Source organism: Cucumis melo, chromosome 2, assembly GCF_025177605.1.
Source record: "Cucumis melo cultivar AY chromosome 2, USDA_Cmelo_AY_1.0, whole genome shotgun sequence".
In the NCBI taxonomy this organism is placed as follows: domain Eukaryota; kingdom Viridiplantae; phylum Streptophyta; class Magnoliopsida; order Cucurbitales; family Cucurbitaceae; genus Cucumis; species Cucumis melo.
The window spans coordinates 18353062-18371572 of NC_066858.1; the positions used below are offsets into that span (position 1 = coordinate 18353062).

Here is an 18511-nt window from a genome sequence, read left to right on the forward strand (position 1 = left end):
CGATCGCCTGTCAAATCACTACAAGAAAATCGTTTAACTAAAAAATACGTCGGCATAAAGAACGTCGGGAATAAGGGCTTTCCCGACGCCCTCAACAACGCGTCGGGAGATGCGTCGGGAAAACCACCTTTCCCGACGCACCATGAAGGCGTCGGCAAAAATACATCGGGAAAAGGGGTTTTTCCCGACGCCGTGAATAGTGCGTCGGGAGCGGCGTCGGGAAAAAGTAAATCGGGGAAAACGGGTTTTTCCCGACGCCGTGAACAGTGCGTCGGGAGCGGCGTCGGGAATAGGGGTTTTTCCCGACGCCGCGTTAAACGTCGGGAAAAGGGGTTTAATGAGCGTCGGGAATTCCCCTTTTCCCGACGCATTGTGAGGGATTTCCCGACGCCACGTCACTGCGTCGGGAAATCCCCTTTAAATTCTTTTCCGTTCTGTATTCACAGAACCGAAGCCGAGAGGAGAGGAGAAAAAGAAAGGAGAAGAAGAAGAACGTCGCCCGGCCGTGCTTTCCTTTTGTTCCGCCGCCGTCCGTCGCCGACCGCCTCGCCGTTGTTCCTCGTCGCCGTCTGCCACTTTAGGTAAGTGAAATATGTAAATTTATTTAGTTTTTTTAGGGTTTTTTTTGATAAAAATTAGTTTAGGGTTTGTTTGTTTTTTTGTTTTTTTTTTGTTTCAAAGTTAAAAAAATGTATGTATTATTGAAATTGTTTAAAGTTCTTTTTTGTTTTTGTTTTAGTTTTGCTTTAGTTAATTAGTTTTAGGATTAGTTTTAGAATTTAGATTTTGAAATAGTTTTAGGATATAGATTTTGAATTAGTTTTAGGTTTTAGTGTTGAATTTGAATTTGAAGTGGTTTTAGGATTTAAGATTGACGTTGAGATTGAAGTTGAAATTGAATTTGAGATTGATAAAAAATTTGAATGTGTAGAGATTTTTGAGGTTATATTGAATTGGGGGGGGGGGGGTGTTTATTGAATTTGAGATTGTGATTTAGGATCTCCAATTACTTAGTCGTTTGAACTTTGAGAAATACCTAATAAACTTTTAATTTTGTGTTTATACAAAATGTTTAACATTCTTCAATCTTATATACGGATGGTTTTAATGGGTCTACTCAACATATTTCTTAAAACATGAGATTTATGAGAATGTGTTAGAATGCTAAGTTTCTGAAAATATTAGAGCAAAGAGATAATTTAAAGCAAAGCTAGATTTGAGACTTGCTTAATGCAAGAGTTTCTTTTTTCATAAGCATGCTAACTTAAGAAAGTTAAAGTTTTAGCATGAGATTTTTGAATATGCTTAAGTCTATACCGAGATGTCTTGATCTGATAGAAATTCTATGGGGAAGATTATCTTGTGTACAGTGGTCGTGTAATTATTATGAAATGGAATTACTACTTATCTGGGGAGAGGGAGGTTTAAGTTAAATTGAAAATGTTTGTTTTCTATGTCCATAGCCATTATTATGTCATATCGACCATCAAATTTTATGGAGACGGACGATATGTTCCTCCAGTTTGAGGACGATTTAGATAATAACATCGCAGGAGGGTCATCATCTGTGGGCGACAATACGGGTGAGTCTAAGAATTTTCTTCATTTTAACTTACAAATATTTCATGTTCTTTTTTCTAACTTTATATGTTATTGTCTATTTATTGAGCAGAGTCTTCTTCTCAACAAACGACTCCGACTCCTAGGAGACGTGCGCAGTCTCGACTCTTGGAGTTAGAGCGCCACGTTGCAATAAATGGGCGCATTCCGATGACGATCGCCCCTGGAGCGTTTAGATATGATACATCATCGTTTACTTTTATATACACGATCGTTTAGCAATCGATTTTTTTTTAATTTTATTTTCATTTTATTTATTTATTAGAATCAAAATCAAAATCAAAGGAATGATGATATCCATCAGAATGACAATGATAATCATAATAGAGAAGATATGATCAGCAATGATCAACCATATGTTGAAGAATAACATACTGAAGAACTTAACATGGAAACTCAAAGGTTAACATTTCATTCATTGTTTACTGCTTTATATTGTTCAAAATTGCTTACATTCTAAATAAGTAACAATTGTATTTTTTTCTTATTCTCATTTTTTTTTCTCATTTTGTATAGGGAACAAGAAACAACTCACTTGAACATCAAGAGGAATCAGGTAGTGATATTAGCATAGATGGCAAGGATGCAAACTTGCTATTAACTATAAGAGATTTATCAGATAATATAAATGCTCAAAGTTAGAAAGAAAAAGACCTGCCAGAAATGATTACTACCCTTCCACTTATGAGCCAACATCTTTCACTTTGTAAGATACTACCATCATTAAATAGTACTCTCAAACAACTTGCAATGGCTCAATTGGATCAAATTGTACAAATTCATGAAGTGTCACCATCAATTTCAATTGTAAATGAAGAATGTCAACTGGTATATATACACAACAACTGTGTAGTCCTTTGAAGCAAGAGCTTGTTTCTTATCTAATATTATGCATTGTAGGAAATACAAAAAAAATGATCAAGCAGTTACTTTGGTTGAGATAGAAAATGAAAATGAATAAGTAACTGAGAATGAAATAATTGGAAATGTGTAGCAATCTACTGCAACTGAAAAATAGAATCTCAACTGGTATGTATACACAACAAATGTTTAGTCCTTTAAATTAAGAGTTTGTTACTTGTCTAATATCATATATTACAGGAAAGACAAAAACAGCAGGTTGAGATTAAAAAAAATGATGAAGCAGTTACTTCGATTGACAATGAACTAGTAACGAAGAAAGAAAGTTCTACAATTGATTTAGAATCTATATTGGTATGTATATAAAAGAACTTAAAGTACTTTGCATCAATTATTATTGTTTATTATTTTTTCCTTAGTTAACAACATTGTGCATTATAGGAAATAAATAAACAACAAAAATCAATGAAAAGAAGGAAGCTATGTAAGATAGCAGATAAAAAGGTGCTTGATCAAGATTAACAAGTTAATCCACCCACAACATCTATTGAGGTCATATTACAACCTACAATACCTATCCCAAATGTCAAATTCAGTGATGTAGATAGATATGATCCCATGTGACAAGTGGATCCAAAATTATGGAAGGCATACTTATCTTGGAAGAGATAAAAAAAAAAAAACTCATGAAGAAAGGACAGTAATGTCCACAACCAGAAAGAAATAATTTTTCAAAAAGCTTGAAGAAAACACATGGATACTAGGAGACGTAAGTACTCTTTCCAAATTTCATTTTATATATAAAACTACACGATCGAGTACAATATACTTTATCTAACCAAACGATCATTTATATATAATACACGATCGCTTAGTAAGGAAAATAAGGTTGTAAACGATCACTTGTATTTGTTAAACGATCGCTTAAACTACCGCTTCTATTCACTAAACGATCGTTTAATTTTTTTTGTAGACCATGGATTTACTCTATCCAAATTTCATTTTATATACAAAACTACATGATCGAGTACAATATACTTTAGCTAACCAAACGATCATTTATATATAATACACGATCGCTTAGTAAGGAAAAGAATGTTGTAAACGATCACTTGTATTTTCTAAACGAGGATTAAACTATTGCTTCTATTCACTAAATGATCGTTTAATTTTTTTTGTAGACCATGAATTTACTATTGTACCACTTAGAAAAAATGCTGCATATCAAGCAACTTTGCAAGTATGCTTTTAGAGTACTAGATTCGACGTTTATAGTAAGTTGTTATTCTTTAATTTTTTTTCTACAGAAGTTAAACTACATAATTATATTTTGACTAAATTTTTTTATTTGTTCTTCAAGACTGGAATCAATAAACAACACTACATAGTTTGATAACGACTTTTTGATAATCATGTGCTAATAGCAGGCAATAAGGAAGCTGAATGACAGACACAATAGCACACTTAGAACTATGGACAGAACCAGATTTGGATTACTATTTTAATTCAGCTCTTAGTGATTTCGAAGATAAAGAAGGGTGGGGAGATGTCAACTACGTGATTGGCTGCATCAACATAAAAGAACATTGGTTGGTTGTTGCAGCTGATATGAGAAAATGCAATATCTACGTGTTCGATCCAATGCCAAAATATGTTGAAAAAAACTTGTTGATGCAACTCTTGAAATGCCTGCACGATGCATCCCCTCACTTGCAATTGCAATTGGAATGAATGTCCATTTAAAACGTTTCAAAAATAGCCCTTGGCCAGTAGTGAGATCGAATACCACATTACGAAAAGGTCATTCATTAGATTGTGGGATTTTTTGTGCGAAATTTATTGAATGCCTTGTAACAAATGCGTATGATTGTCTAACTGTGGATAACATGAAACTGTTTAGACAATAGTATGTATTAGAACTTTGGGCAAATAAATTCTTTTGATAAATAAATGTATATTTGTTTCATGTACATGTCCAGTTTTTACTTTTTAATTTTAGTAAACTTTTGACTGAATGTTTGTATTCATTTAGATAGATATCACAAAACAATTGTATAAAGATATAAAAACATTAGTGTAGAGAAATGTAAAAGATCGTGCATATATCTTTAAGCGATCTTCTTAATACACATAAACAATATTAAGCGATCGTTTATATATACCACATTAATATCTAAAGGATCGTGAATTTTTCGATTAATCTAAACGATCATGTAAAATATCATGGACCACCATCCACTAAAGTCAAACCGATTTCCTAAACGTCAATGTAAAGAATATTAAGTGATCGTTTATATGTATCACACTAATGTACAAGATCGTGCATATATCTTTAAGCGATCGTTTAGTAAAGTCTAAACGATCTTTTTAATACACATAAATAGTATTAAGCGATCGTTTATATATACCACACTAATATCTAAAGAATCGCGAATTTTTCGATTAATCTAAACGATCATGTAAAATATCATGGACAACCATCCACTTAAGTCAATCCGATTTTCTAAACGTCAATGTGAAGAATATTAAGCGATCGTTTATATGTATCACATTGATGTCAACAATCGTGCATATATCTTTAAGCGATCGTTTAGTAAAGTCTAAACGATATTCTTAATACACATAAACAATATTAAGCGGTCGTTTATATATACCACACTAATATCTAAAGGATCACAAATTTTCCGATTAATCTAAATGATCATGTAAAATATCATGGACCACCATCCACTTAAGTCAAATCGATTTCCTAAACGTGCATGTGAAGAATATTAAGTTATCGTTTATATGTATCACACTAATGTAAAAGATCTTACATATATCTTTAAGCGATCGTTTAGTAAAGTCTAAACGATCTTCTTAATACACAAACAATATCAAGCGATTGTTTATATATACCACACTAATATCTAAACGATCGCAAATTTTCCGATTAATCTAAACAATCATGTAAAATATCATAGATCCCCATGCATTTAAGTCAAACCGATTTTCTAAACGTACATGTGAAAAATATTAAGTAATCGTTTATATGTATCACACTAATGTAAAAGTGTAACGCCCCGAACTTTCGAGGTAAAAATTTATTTTTTCGTTTTATATAAATTCTCGGGGATGTTAAATCTTGAATTAATTTCTGAAATTCTAAATTTATATTTGTAAATTTTATAATAGTAATATAATAAGTAATTATATTATTATTACTATTGGTATTTATTATTACCCTTATATATAATTTAATATTAATATTTTCTATTATTATTATTATTAGTATGATTATTACTAATTAAATCTTTTTGGGTTAAAATATGTATAGGTATATAATAATACTTTATATATTTTAATTATAAATATTGATAAGTAGAAATTAATATATACATATATACATATATATATATATAATAATAATAATATCTTATTTATTATTATTATTATTAAAAGTTATATATATATATATATATATATATATATATATATATATATATAATAAATTTTTTTTTAAAGATTAACCCTAACCCGCGTGCCGCCTCTCTCTCTTCCCCCCCGCGTGAAAACTTCTTCTTCTTCTTCCTCTCCCTTCCTCGCCCGACGTCGCCAGTCCTCTCTTCTCCTTCGTCTTCTTCTCTTCGGCTTCTTCATCCGGCGAACACAAACGTCGCCCGCACGCCTTCGTCGACCGTCCATTTCTGTGTCCGCACATCACCGGCGGGAAGCACCAGCGACGGCCGTCCCCGACCGCCCTTCTTCTCAGTTCCGCGTGCACGGCCAGCCGTCGGCCATTTCTACCTCGGTGGTAAAGCGTCAGCCGTCGTATTACCATCGTCGACGAAAGAAACCGAGCAAACCATTTCTGCCATCGCCGTCGCGTTCCGCCGCCGGGCAGTGTGAAGATTAAATCGGCTCCAAGCTGGCCGTCCAAGCCGAGCCGCGATCCCCGTCCAAGCCGAGCCGCGATCCCTGTCCGAGCCGAGCCGCCATCCCTGTCCGAGCCGAGCCGCCATCCCTGTCCGAGCCGAGCCGCCATCCCTGTCCGAGTCGAGCCGAGCGAGCCGAGTGAGCCGAGCCGCGAGCCGAACTAAGCCAAGCCGAGCCGAGCCGAGCCGAGAACCAAGCCGAGTTAAGCCGAGCCGAGTCCAAGCCGAGCCGAGCCGAGCCGAGCCGAGCCACTTAAGCCTTCCTTCCTCCACTTCGGTTCACGGTAGTACAGAGTTGACGCTTGAGTTCTCGGGTCTCGCGGTAGGCTTGTTTTGGAGGTAGTTCTCCTTTCCTTGGGTAAGTCAACGGATGACCTTTTAAAACAGCTGCTACTAAAGTCATCAACTAAAACTTTCGTGTTTCGTTTAGGGGGATCTGTTGAGCGTGGATTCGATCGAGGGGCATAACCGAGTATCAGGTAAGGGTTTTCCTACTACTGGACCCCGAGTCCAGGCTGAAAACGTAGTAATCCACAGGGGATTACACGTTAGTGACTGTACTGAATAACTGTATGCGTGTTGACTGTTAAGTACTGACATTATATTTTGTCTGATGTAAATATACTGTGACTGCTAATTGTGGATTGAGATTTTATGTTGATGGACCTTAAAGTTACGGTTCAGTATGTAGTAAAACACTGGTCTGGATGTGGTTCATGGAGTTTGGACGGGGAAGGACAGTGAGTCCGGTTTTTGGTTGTTAGTCGATTGGATCTAGGGTTTTCCCCTAATGGTGTGCGAATTTGTAATGCATATAGCAACTGAGGGTATAGATGTTTAAACCTATACTATCTGATTGACAAAGCCTATGGCGGAACTGTAATATGAATGCCGTTGGGGTGTGACTGATGTAGATAGTTTAGTATGGACTGAGGGGTAACGGTTAGCTTCATCTATGAGGTAGTGTGCCTTACGGATATGTGCATCCTTCGGGAGCACTAGACTGATATGTGCATCCTTCGGGAGCACTAGACTGATATGTGCTTCCTCCGGGAGTACTAGACTGATATGTGCATCCTTCGGGAGCACTAGACTGACATGTGCATCCTTCGGGAGCACTGGACTGATATGTGCATCCTTCGGGAGCACTAGACTGATATGTGCATCCTTCGGGAGCACTAGACTGATATGTGCGTTCTACGGGACCACTAGACTGTTATGTAGGGTACCCCCAATAGGAAGTTAACTGTTGTCCCCTAACGGGCCCAGTAGTGGGTCCCTTACTGGGTATGTTTATACTCACCCTTTCTCTTCTTTAACTTTTCAGGTAGGGGTACAGCGAGGGGCAGACCGACGAGAGGCAGGAAGGATGCGTGAAGGCCATATGGACGCGTCTGGTTTTCTTATCGCTTCCGCTATGTATTTTGTCAGAATATTTTGACTTGTGATTTTGAACTGGTGACTTGATATTTTTATTTTGTGACTTTTTGATTTATTTAAAATAGGGCCCGAAACTGTCTTTTGTAAGGTTTCTAATGTTTTAATGAATCGTAACTGGTCCGTTTTAAATTTTATGTTGAGTGGTCGAGTTTTGGTATTTGGTAGTGACCTCAGCTTAGTCCGAAAAGTTGGGTCGTTACAGTTGGTATCAGAGCCTAAGTTTTAGGTTCTGTAGACTGACTTATGATGTGAGTCTGTGTTTTGTGTCCTTATGGCTGAAACGATCCTTGCCGCTCGTCAGGTACGCTCTCATGAAAGTATATGTATAACTCTACATGCATTACCTTACCTAAGTTAAACTGCAAATTCAATTACCATTTATGACTAAAGGAATCGTTGGTGGTTGTTAGGGAAATGCCACCAAGGAGAGGTGCACGTAGGGGTGGCCGAGGAGGCCGAGGAAGGGGAGCAGGACACGTTCAGCCTGAGGTGCAGCCTGTAGCCCAAGCCCCTGACCCGGCTGTGCCAGTTACTCATGCGGACCTAGCCGCCATGGAGCAGAGGTTTAGAGATTTGATTATGCAGATGCGGGAGCAGCAGAAGCCTGCCTCCCCAACTCCGGCGCCAGCTCCAGCGCCAGCCCCAGCACCAGTTCCTGCCCCAGCTCCGGCTCCAGTACCAGTTGCGCCCCAGTTTGTGCCGGATCAGTTGTCAACAGAGGCTAAGCACCTGAGGGATTTCAGGAAGTACAATCCCACGACGTTCGATGGGTCTTTGGAGGACCCCACCAGGGCTCAGATGTGGTTATCGTCCTTGGAAACCATATTCCGTTACATGAAATGTCCTGAGGATCAGAAGGTTCAGTGTGCTGTTTTTATGTTGACTGACAGAGGTACTGCATGGTGGGAGACTACAGAGAGAATGCTAGGTGGTGATGTGAGTCAGATCACGTGGCAACAGTTCAAGGAGAGTTTCTATGCGAAATTCTTCTCTGCCAGTTTGAGAGACGCCAAGCGGCAGGAGTTCCTGAACTTAGAGCAGGGTGACAGGACAGTGGAGCAGTATGATGCGGAGTTTGACATGTTATCCCGCTTCGCTCCCGAGATGATAGCGACCGAGGCGGCCAGAGCTGATAAGTTTGTTAGAGGCCTCAGACTGGACATTTAGGGTTTGGTCCGAGCTTTCAGACCCGCTACTCATGCCGATGCACTGCGCCTGGCAGTGGATCTCAGTTTACAGGAGAGGGCCAACTCGTCTAAGACCGCTGGTAGAGGTTCGACGTCGGGACAGAAGAGGAAGGCTGAGCAGCAGCCTGTTCCAGTACCACAACGGAATTTCAGATCAGGTGGTGAGTTTCGCAGCTTCCAGCAGAAACCTTTTGAGGCAGGGGAGGCTGCCAGAGGAAAGCCGTTGTGTACCACTTGTGGGAAGCACCAGCTGGGCCGTTGCTTATTCGGGACCAGGACCTGCTTTAAGTGCAGGCAAGAGGGTCATACAGCTGATAGATGCCCGTTGAGACTCACGGGGATCGCGCAGAATCAGGGAGCAGGTGCTCCACACCAGGGTAGAGTCTTTGCTACCAACAGGACTGAGGCTGAGAAGGCAGGCACAGTAGTGACAGGTACGCTTCCAGTGTTGGGGCACTACGCCTTAGTTTTGTTTGATTCGGGTTCGTCACATTCTTTTATCTCTTCCGCATTTGTGTCGCATGCCCGCTTAGAGGTAGAGCCCTTACACCATGTTCTATCAGTATCTACTCCTTCCGGGGAATGTATGTTGTCGAAAGAAAAGGTGAAAGCATGCCAGATTGAGATAGCAGGCCATGTGATTGAAGTAACGCTGATAGTCCTGGATATGCTGGATTTTGATGTAATCCTGGGTATGGATTGGTTGGCCGCTAACCACGCCAGCATAGATTGTTCACGTAAGGAGGTAACGTTTAACCCTCCCTCGATGGCCAGTTTTAAATTTAAGGGAGGAGGGTCAAAGTCGTTGCCTCAGGTAATCTCAGCCATCAGGGCCAGTAAACTGCTCAGTCAGGGTACTTGGGGTATCTTAGCAAGCGTGGTGGATACTAGAGAGGTCGATGTATCCCTGTCGTCAGAACCGGTGGTGAGGGACTATCCGGACGTTTTTCCTGAGGAACTTCCAGGGTTACCTCCGCACAGGGAGGTTGAGTTTGCCATAGAGTTGGAGCCGGGCACGGTTCCTATATCCAGAGCCCCTTACAGAATGGCCCCCGCAGAACTGAAAGAACTGAAGGTACAGTTACAGGAATTGCTTGATAAGGGACTCATTCGACCGAGCGTGTCACCTTGGGGTGCGCCAGTCTTATTCGTTAAGAAGAAGGACGGATCGATGCGTCTGTGCATTGACTATAGGGAGTTGAACAAAGTAACCGTAAAGAACAGATATCCCTTGCCCAGGATTGACGATCTATTTGACCAGTTACAGGGAGCCACAGTGTTCTCTAAGATTGATCTTCGGTCGGGATACCATCAGCTGAGGATTAAGGATGAGGATGTACCGAGGACAACATTTCGTTCCAGGTACGGACACTACGAGTTTATTGTGATGTCTTTTGGTTTGACGAATGCTCCGGCAGTGTTTATGGACTTGATGAACAGAGTGTTTAGGGAGTTCCTAGATACTTTTGTGATTGTGTTTATCGACGATATCTTGATATACTCCAAGACGGAGGCCGAACACGAGGAGCATTTACGTATGGTTTTGCAAACACTTCGGGATAATAAGTTATACGCAAAGTTCTCGAAGTGCGAGTTTTGGCTGAAGCAGGTGTCCTTTCTGGGCCACGTGGTTTCTAAGGCTGGAGTCTCTGTGGATCCAGCTAAGATAGAGGCAGTCACCGGTTGGACCCGACCTTCCACAGTCAGTGAGGTTCGTAGCTTTCTGGGTTTAGCAGGCTATTATCGACGGTTTGTGGAGAACTTCTCTCGTATAGCTACTCCTCTTACTCAGTTGACCAGAAAGGGAACTCCTTTTGTTTGGAGCAAGGCATGTGAGGACAGTTTCCAGAACCTTAAACAGAAGCTAGTTACCGCACCGGTTCTTACTGTACCTGATGGTTCTGGCAGTTTCGTGATTTATAGTGATGCTTCCAAGAAGGGTCTGGGTTGTGTTTTGATGCAGCAGGGTAAGGTGGTCGCTTATGCGTCTCGTCAGCTGAAGAGTCATGAGCAGAACTACCCTACACATGATCTAGAGTTGGCAGCAGTGGTTTTTGCTTTGAAAATATGGAGGCATTACTTATATGGTGAAAAGATACAGATATTCACGGATCATAAGAGTTTGAAATACTTCTTTACTCAGAAAGAATTGAATATGAGACAGCGAAGGTGGCTTGAGTTAGTGAAGGATTACGATTGTGAGATACTGTATCATCCAGGCAAGGCGAATGTGGTAGCCGATGCTCTTAGTAGGAAGGTATCACATTCAGCAGCACTTATTACCCGACAGACCCCATTGCATCAGGATCTCGAGCGGGCTGAGATTGCAGTGTCAGTGGGGGCAGTTACTATGCAGTTAGCCCAGTTGACGGTACAGCCGACTTTAAGGCAAAGGATCATTGATGCTCAGAGTAACGATCCTTATCTGGTTGAGAAACGTGGCCTAGCAGAGGCAGGGCAAGCGGTTGAGTTCTCATTATCCTCTGATGGTGGACTTTTGTTCGAGAGACGCCTCTGTGTGCCGTCAGATAGTGCAGTTAAGACAGAATTATTAATTGAGGCACACAGTTCCCCATTTTCCATGCACCCAGGTAGTACGAAGATGTATCAGGACCTGAAGCGGGTTTATTGGTGGCGTAACATGAAGAGGGAAGTAGCAGAATTTGTTAGTAAATGCCTGGTGTGTCAGCAGGTTAAGGCACCAAGGCAGAAACCAGCGGGTTTATTACAACCCTTGAGCATACCGGAATGGAAGTGGGAAAACGTGTCCATGGATTTCATTACAGGGCTACCGAGAACTCTGAGGGGTTTTACAGTGATTTGGGTTGTGGTGGACAGACTTACTAAATCAGCGCACTTTGTTCCGGGTAAATCCACCTATACTGCTAGTAAGTGGGCACAGTTGTACATGTCTGAGATAGTGAGATTGCACGGAGTGCCAGTGTCGATTGTTTCTGATAGAGATGCCCGTTTCACTTCCAAATTCTGGAAGGGCTTGCAGGCTGCTATGGGCACGAGGTTAGATTTTAGTACAGCTTTCCATCCACAGACTGACGGTCAGACTGAGCGTCTGAACCAAGTTTTAAAGGATATGTTGCGAGCGTGTGCATTGGAATTTCCAGGTAGCTGGGACTCCCACCTACATTTGATGGAATTTGCTTATAATAACAGTTATCAGGCTACTATTGGCATGGCACCGTTTGAGGCCCTGTACGGCAAATGTTGTAGATCCCCGGTTTGCTGGGGTGAGGTAGGTGAGCAGAGATTGATGGGTCCCGAGTTAGTTCAGTCTACTAACGAAGCGATTCAGAAGATTAGATCACGCATGCATACCGCTCAGAGTAGACAGAAGAGTTATGCAGATGTGAGGCGGAAGGATCTTGAGTTTGAGATAGGGGATAAGGTGTTCTTAAAAGTAGCACCTATGAGAGGTGTTTTACGATTTGAAAGGAGGGGAAAGCTGAGTCCCCGTTTTGTTGGGCCGTTTGAGATTCTGGAGCGGATTGGCCCTGTAGCTTATCGCTTGGCGTTGCCACCATCACTCTCGACAGTTCATGATGTGTTTCATGTCTCTATGTTGAGGAAGTACGTGTCAGATCCATCCCATGTAGTAGATTACGAGCCACTAGAGATTGATGAAAACTTGAGCTATATTGAACAACCTGTTGAGGTGCTTGCTAGAGAGGTGAAGACGTTGAGGAATAAAGAAATTCCCCTGGTTAAAGTCTTATGGCGGAATCACCGGGTAGAAGAGGCTACGTGGGAGCGTGAAGACGACATGAGGTCCCGTTATCCCGAACTGTTCGAGGAATAAAACTTTCGCGGACGAAAGTTCCCTAAGGAGGGAAGAATGTAACGCCCCGAACTTTCGAGGTAAAAATTTATTTTTTCGTTTTATATAAATTCTCGGGGATGTTAAATCTTGAATTAATTTCTGAAATTCTAAATTTATATTTGTAAATTTTATAATAGTAATATAATAAGTAATTATATTATTATTACTATTGGTATTTATTATTACCCTTATATATAATTTAATATTAATATTTTCTATTATTATTATTATTATTATTAGTATGATTATTACTAATTAAATCTTTTTGGGTTAAAATATGTATAGGTATATAATAATACTTTATATATTTTAATTATAAATATTGATAAGTAGAAATTAATATATATATATATATAATAATAATATCTTATTTATTATTATTATTATTAAAAGTTATATATATATATATATATATATATAATAAATTTTTTTTTTAAAGATTAACCCTAACCCGCGCGCCGCCTCTCTCTCTTCCCCCCCCCCCCCCCCCGCGTGAAAACTTCTTCTTCTTCTTCCTCTCCCTTCCTCGCCCGACGTCGCCAGTCCTCTCTTCTCCTTCGTCTTCTTCTCTTCGGCTTCTTCATCCGGCGAACACAGACGTCGCCCGCACGCCTTCGTCGACCGTCCATTTCTGTGTCCGCACATCACCGGCGGGAAGCACCAGCGACGGCCGTCCCCGACCGCCCTTCTTCTCAGTTCCGCGTGCACGGCCAGCCGTCGGCCATTTCTGCCTCGGTGGTAAAGCGTCAGCCGTCGTATTACCATCGTCGACGAAAGAAACCGGGCAAACCATTTCTGCCATCGCCGCCGCGTTCCGCCGCCGAGCAGTGTGAAGATTAAATCGGCTCCAAGCCGGCCGTCCAAGCCGAGCCGCGATCCCCGTCCGAGCCGAGCCGCCATCCCTGTCCGAGCCGAGCCGCCATCCCTGTCGGAGCCGAGCTGCCATCCCTGTCGGAGCCGAGCCGCCATCCCTGTCCGAGCCGAGCCGCCATCCCTGTCCGAGCTGAGCCGCTATCCCTGTCCGAGCCGAGCCGCCATCCTTGTCCGAGTCGAGCCGCCATCCTTGTCCGAGTCGAGCCGAGTGAGCCGAGCCGCGAGCCGAACTAAGCCAAGCCGAGCCGAGCCGAGCCGAGAACCAGGCCGAGTTAAGCCGAGCCGAGTCCAAGCCGAGCTGAGCCGAGCCACCTAAGCCTTCCTTCCTCCACTTCGGTTCACGGTAGTACAGAGTTGACGCTTGAGTTCTCGGGTCTCGCGGTAGGCTTGTTTTGGAGGTAGTTCTCCTTTCCTTGGGTAAGTCAACGGATGACCTTTTAAAACAACTGCTACTAAAGTCATCAACTAAAACTTTCGTGTTTCGTTTAGGGGGATCTGTTGAGCGTGGATTCGATCGAGGGCCATAACCGAGTATCAGGTAAGGGTTTTCCTACTACTGGACCCCGAGTCCAGGCTGAAAACGTAGTAATCCACAGGGGATTACACGTTAGTGACTGTACTGAATAACTGTATGCGTGTTGACTGTTAAGTACTGACATTATATTTTGTCTGATGTAAATATACTGTGACTGCTAATTGTGGATTGAGATTTTATGTTGATGGACCTTAAAGTTACGGTTCAGTATGTAGTAAAACACTGGTCTGGATGTGGTTCATGGAGTTTGGACGGGGAAGGACAGTGAGTCCGGTTTTTGGTTGTTAGTCGATTGGATCTAGGGTTTTCCCCTAATGGTGTGCGAATTTGTAATGCATATAGCAACTGAGGGTATAGATGTTTAAACCTATACTATCTGATTGACAAAGCCTATGGCGGAACTGTAATATGAATGCCGTTGGGGTGTGACTGATGTAGACAGTTTAGTATGGACTGAGGGGTAACGGTTAGCTTCATCAATGGGGTAGTGTGCCTTACGGATATGTGCATCCTTCGGGAGCACTAGACTGATATGTGCATCCTTCGGGAGCACTAGACTGATATGTGCTTCCTCCGGGAGTACTAGACTGATATGTGCATCCTTCGGGAGCACTAGACTGACTGTGCATCCTTCGGGAGCACTAGACTGACATGTGCATCCTTCGGGAGCACTGGACTGATATGTGCATCCTTCGGGAGCACTAGACTGATATGTGCATCCTTCGGGAGCACTAGACTGATATGTGCGTTCTACGGGACCACTAGACTGTTATGTAGGGTACCCCCGAATAGGAAGTTAACTGTTGTCCCCTAACGGGCCCAGTAGTGGGTCCCTTACTGGGTATGTTTATACTCACCCTTTCTCTTCTTTAACTTTTCAGGTAGGGGTACAGCGAGGGGCAGACCGACGAGAGGCAGGAAGGATGCGTGAAGGCCATATGGACGCGTCTGGTTTTCTTATCGCTTCCGCTATGTATTTTGTCAGAATATTTTGACTTGTGATTTTGAACTGGTGACTTGATATTTTTATTTTGTGACTTTTTGATTTATTTAAAATAGGGCCCGAAACTGTCTTTTGTAAGGTTTCTAATGTTTTAATGAATCGTAACTGGTCCGTTTTAAATTTTATGTTGAGTGGTCGAGTTTTGGTATTTGGTAGTGACCTCAGCTTAGTCCGAAAAGTTGGGTCGTTACAAAAAGATCGTACATATATCTTTAAGCAATCGTTTAGTAAAGTCTAAACGATATTCTTAATACACATAAATAATATTAAACGATCGTTTATATATTTAAACGATATTAACTTTCCATCAAATTTAATAACAAACGTGTATACATAATAATGAAAGAGAGAGAGTACGCATTTTCATTAATTGTTCAAACTTTTTCTTGCTTACAAGTCCTACTATTATGTCCTTTATGGTTACAATTGGAACATCTAGTTGAACTACTAAATTCGTCAATAGATGGAATTCTTTGTTTTCTTGGTCTTCCAGCCTGCCGTTTAAAGACTACAGGTAATATTTTCATGATAGAATCTACAACTCTCCAATCAAAATGAGATCCAACAGGTTGAATACAGCCATTGTATGTTGCTGATAGTGTTTCTCTATAATAAAACTCAGATACATAAGAATAGGTATCTAAATTAAGCATTCATAGAACAGCAAGAGCATGTGCACAAGGAATTTCTTCAACATCCCATGTTTAACTTCACAATAAACTGTTGATTTCCATCTGTTACTTGGTATTCAATCCTACTTTTTGGATCAACCTAATATATAACACAAATAAGACAATTAATAAAATAATAAGAAATAGATTTTAATCTCTATATACATCACATATATAGATATCAATCTATCAGTGCCTATCTGAGATAGGAACAAATAAATTGCTACCTTTATCTATCAGATAGACAAAGATAGCAATGTATCTCTAACTGTCCGAGATAAAAAAAAATCTTACCAATTATCTTCTCGACTTTTCATGTTCTAAACGCAGAACGTTCTCAGTCCAAGAAGTCAAATGACTCTTCATTGTAGAAGCAACTTTACTTCGTTCATAAAACCACTTCTGCAATACAATCCTAATTGAACAAAACATCGTAGCCACAGGTAGTTCTCTAAGATCTTTAAACACTGAATTTGCACTTTCTGCACAATTTGATGTCATCATTCTATACTTCTCAAAACCAACATTACTAAGATAATCTCTGATATTTTGACAAACAGACTCCATGCATCTCATGTGGTACTCAAATTCTTCAACAGTGTAGGCACAAGCACAACTAAAGAAATATTTATCAAGTAGTGGATTCTTAAAATGAAGTTTCAAGTTACTTAAAAGACGTTTTGTGCACACACAATACTCAACATCAGGAAACACTCTTAAAACTCCTTTGGGATGCTAAGATGCCTATAAAAAACAATTACTAAATTAGTCAACTCTGAACAATTACCTCCTATCTTCTTAAAAAACCATGTCCATGATACATCATTTTCAAAATCTACAATGGCAAAAGCAAGAGGGAAGATTTGATTGTTACCATCTTGTGATGCGGCTATTAATAGGATGCCACCAAACTTACACTTAAAAAATGTCCAATCAACAAAAATAATAGGTCTACATATTTCCACCCCTCAATTGATGCATCAAATGTAACAACCCAACTTTTCGAACTAAGCTGAGGTTGCTACTTATTGCTAAGACTTACAGTAAAACACACAAACTCATAAAAAGACCTGTTTACGATTCATTAAAATCCTTTAATACAAAAGAAAAACAATTTCGGACCCTATTTTAAATCGCTTTCCAAAAGTTTCAAAACATAACCCATAAAGTCATCAAAACAAAATGGAAGAACGATTGTTCCAACCATGACTCCATTTAATAATAAAAAAAATAAGAAAATAGAAATAACAATTATGTTCAGTGGAAGCATAAAAAACTAGACATGTCCATATGGCCTTCATGCATCCTTCTTGCCTCTTGCTGGTCTGTCCCTCGCGTTACCCTTACCTGAAAAAAAATTAAAAAGTAAAATGGTGAGTATAAAAATATATCCAATAAGGGACACACTACTAGGTCCGTTAGGGTAATAACAGTTAGCTTCCTATTAAGGGGTACCCTATATAAACAGTCTAGTGATTCCTTAAAACGCACACATCAATCAGTCTAGTGATCCCGTCGAATACACGTATCAGTCTAGTGATCCCGAAGGATGCACATATCAGTCGAGAAATTCCAAAGGACACCGTGCCTACAAGGTACACTACCCATAGATAAAGCTAACCGTTACCCCTCAGTCCATACTAAATCGTCTACAACAGTCACATCACAATATCTTTCAAGCTAACGACTTAGTTTATAAGCTTAGTCAGTTAAACAGTTTAGGTTTAGTCAACAGTCTCCTTAATCATTATACATATATCCAATCCACACAATATTGTTATATTACCTAAATTCAGTCAACTAGTCAAATCATCACTTTGTAAATTCACCTGACAGTAACTTCGTCTCAGTCCAAACCCTAGCACAGCTATAGGTAATCGAGATTATGCATAACGTCCATATTATACATAATGGTTGTATTCAGTCTACAGCACAGTCCAACAGCGAATACACAATCTACACATGAGGTTCCCGAACTCTTAGTCCATCAACGACATAACTCAATAGTAAGCAGCCCAACAACATACCTCAACTATACATAACATTAAGATTTTCATAATCCATTGACATTACTAATTCAGTTAACAGTACGGTCCATCAAAATAACTAAATTACACAAAACATCCAGGCATCCGTACTCCATCAACAGAATAACCCACTCACATATATACAAACTTCATATAACATTTTAGGCCTCCAAGCCTCAACAACAGAACATCCCATTCACATCTATATATATACGTAAAGCTACAGCTAACAATCATGTCACCTTTAATCAGCCAAGGATGCATACTAGTGATGTTTTCTAGGCATACATGCATCAATCAATTTAGTACAGTTGCTATTGTGTAACCCTCATATGAATTACTACGTTTCCAGTCTCGGTTTGGGGTCCAGGAGTAAGAAGTCCCTTACCTGAGATGTAGCTAAAATCCTTGTTCAAGTCAGCGTCCAAACGAATCCACCTAAACACAAACATAAGGATTTAAATGATGACACCACCAAAATCCACATTTAAAATGCTCCAAGGCAACATTCACAGACTTACCCAAGTAGAGGAGACTTAACTCCA

The 18511-nt window shown here is 40.4% G+C and overlaps 1 long non-coding RNA gene across 1 annotated transcript; it reads left to right on the forward strand.

Moving 5' to 3' along the window:
- Positions 1-424: 424 nt before the first annotated feature.
- LOC127148318 (uncharacterized) lies at positions 425-1798 on the forward strand. The gene is made up of 3 exons (XR_007819168.1): positions 425-581; positions 1464-1583; positions 1673-1798. It is a non-coding gene; the product is annotated as an uncharacterized LOC127148318 (long non-coding RNA).
- Positions 1799-18511: the final 16713 nt, after the last annotated feature.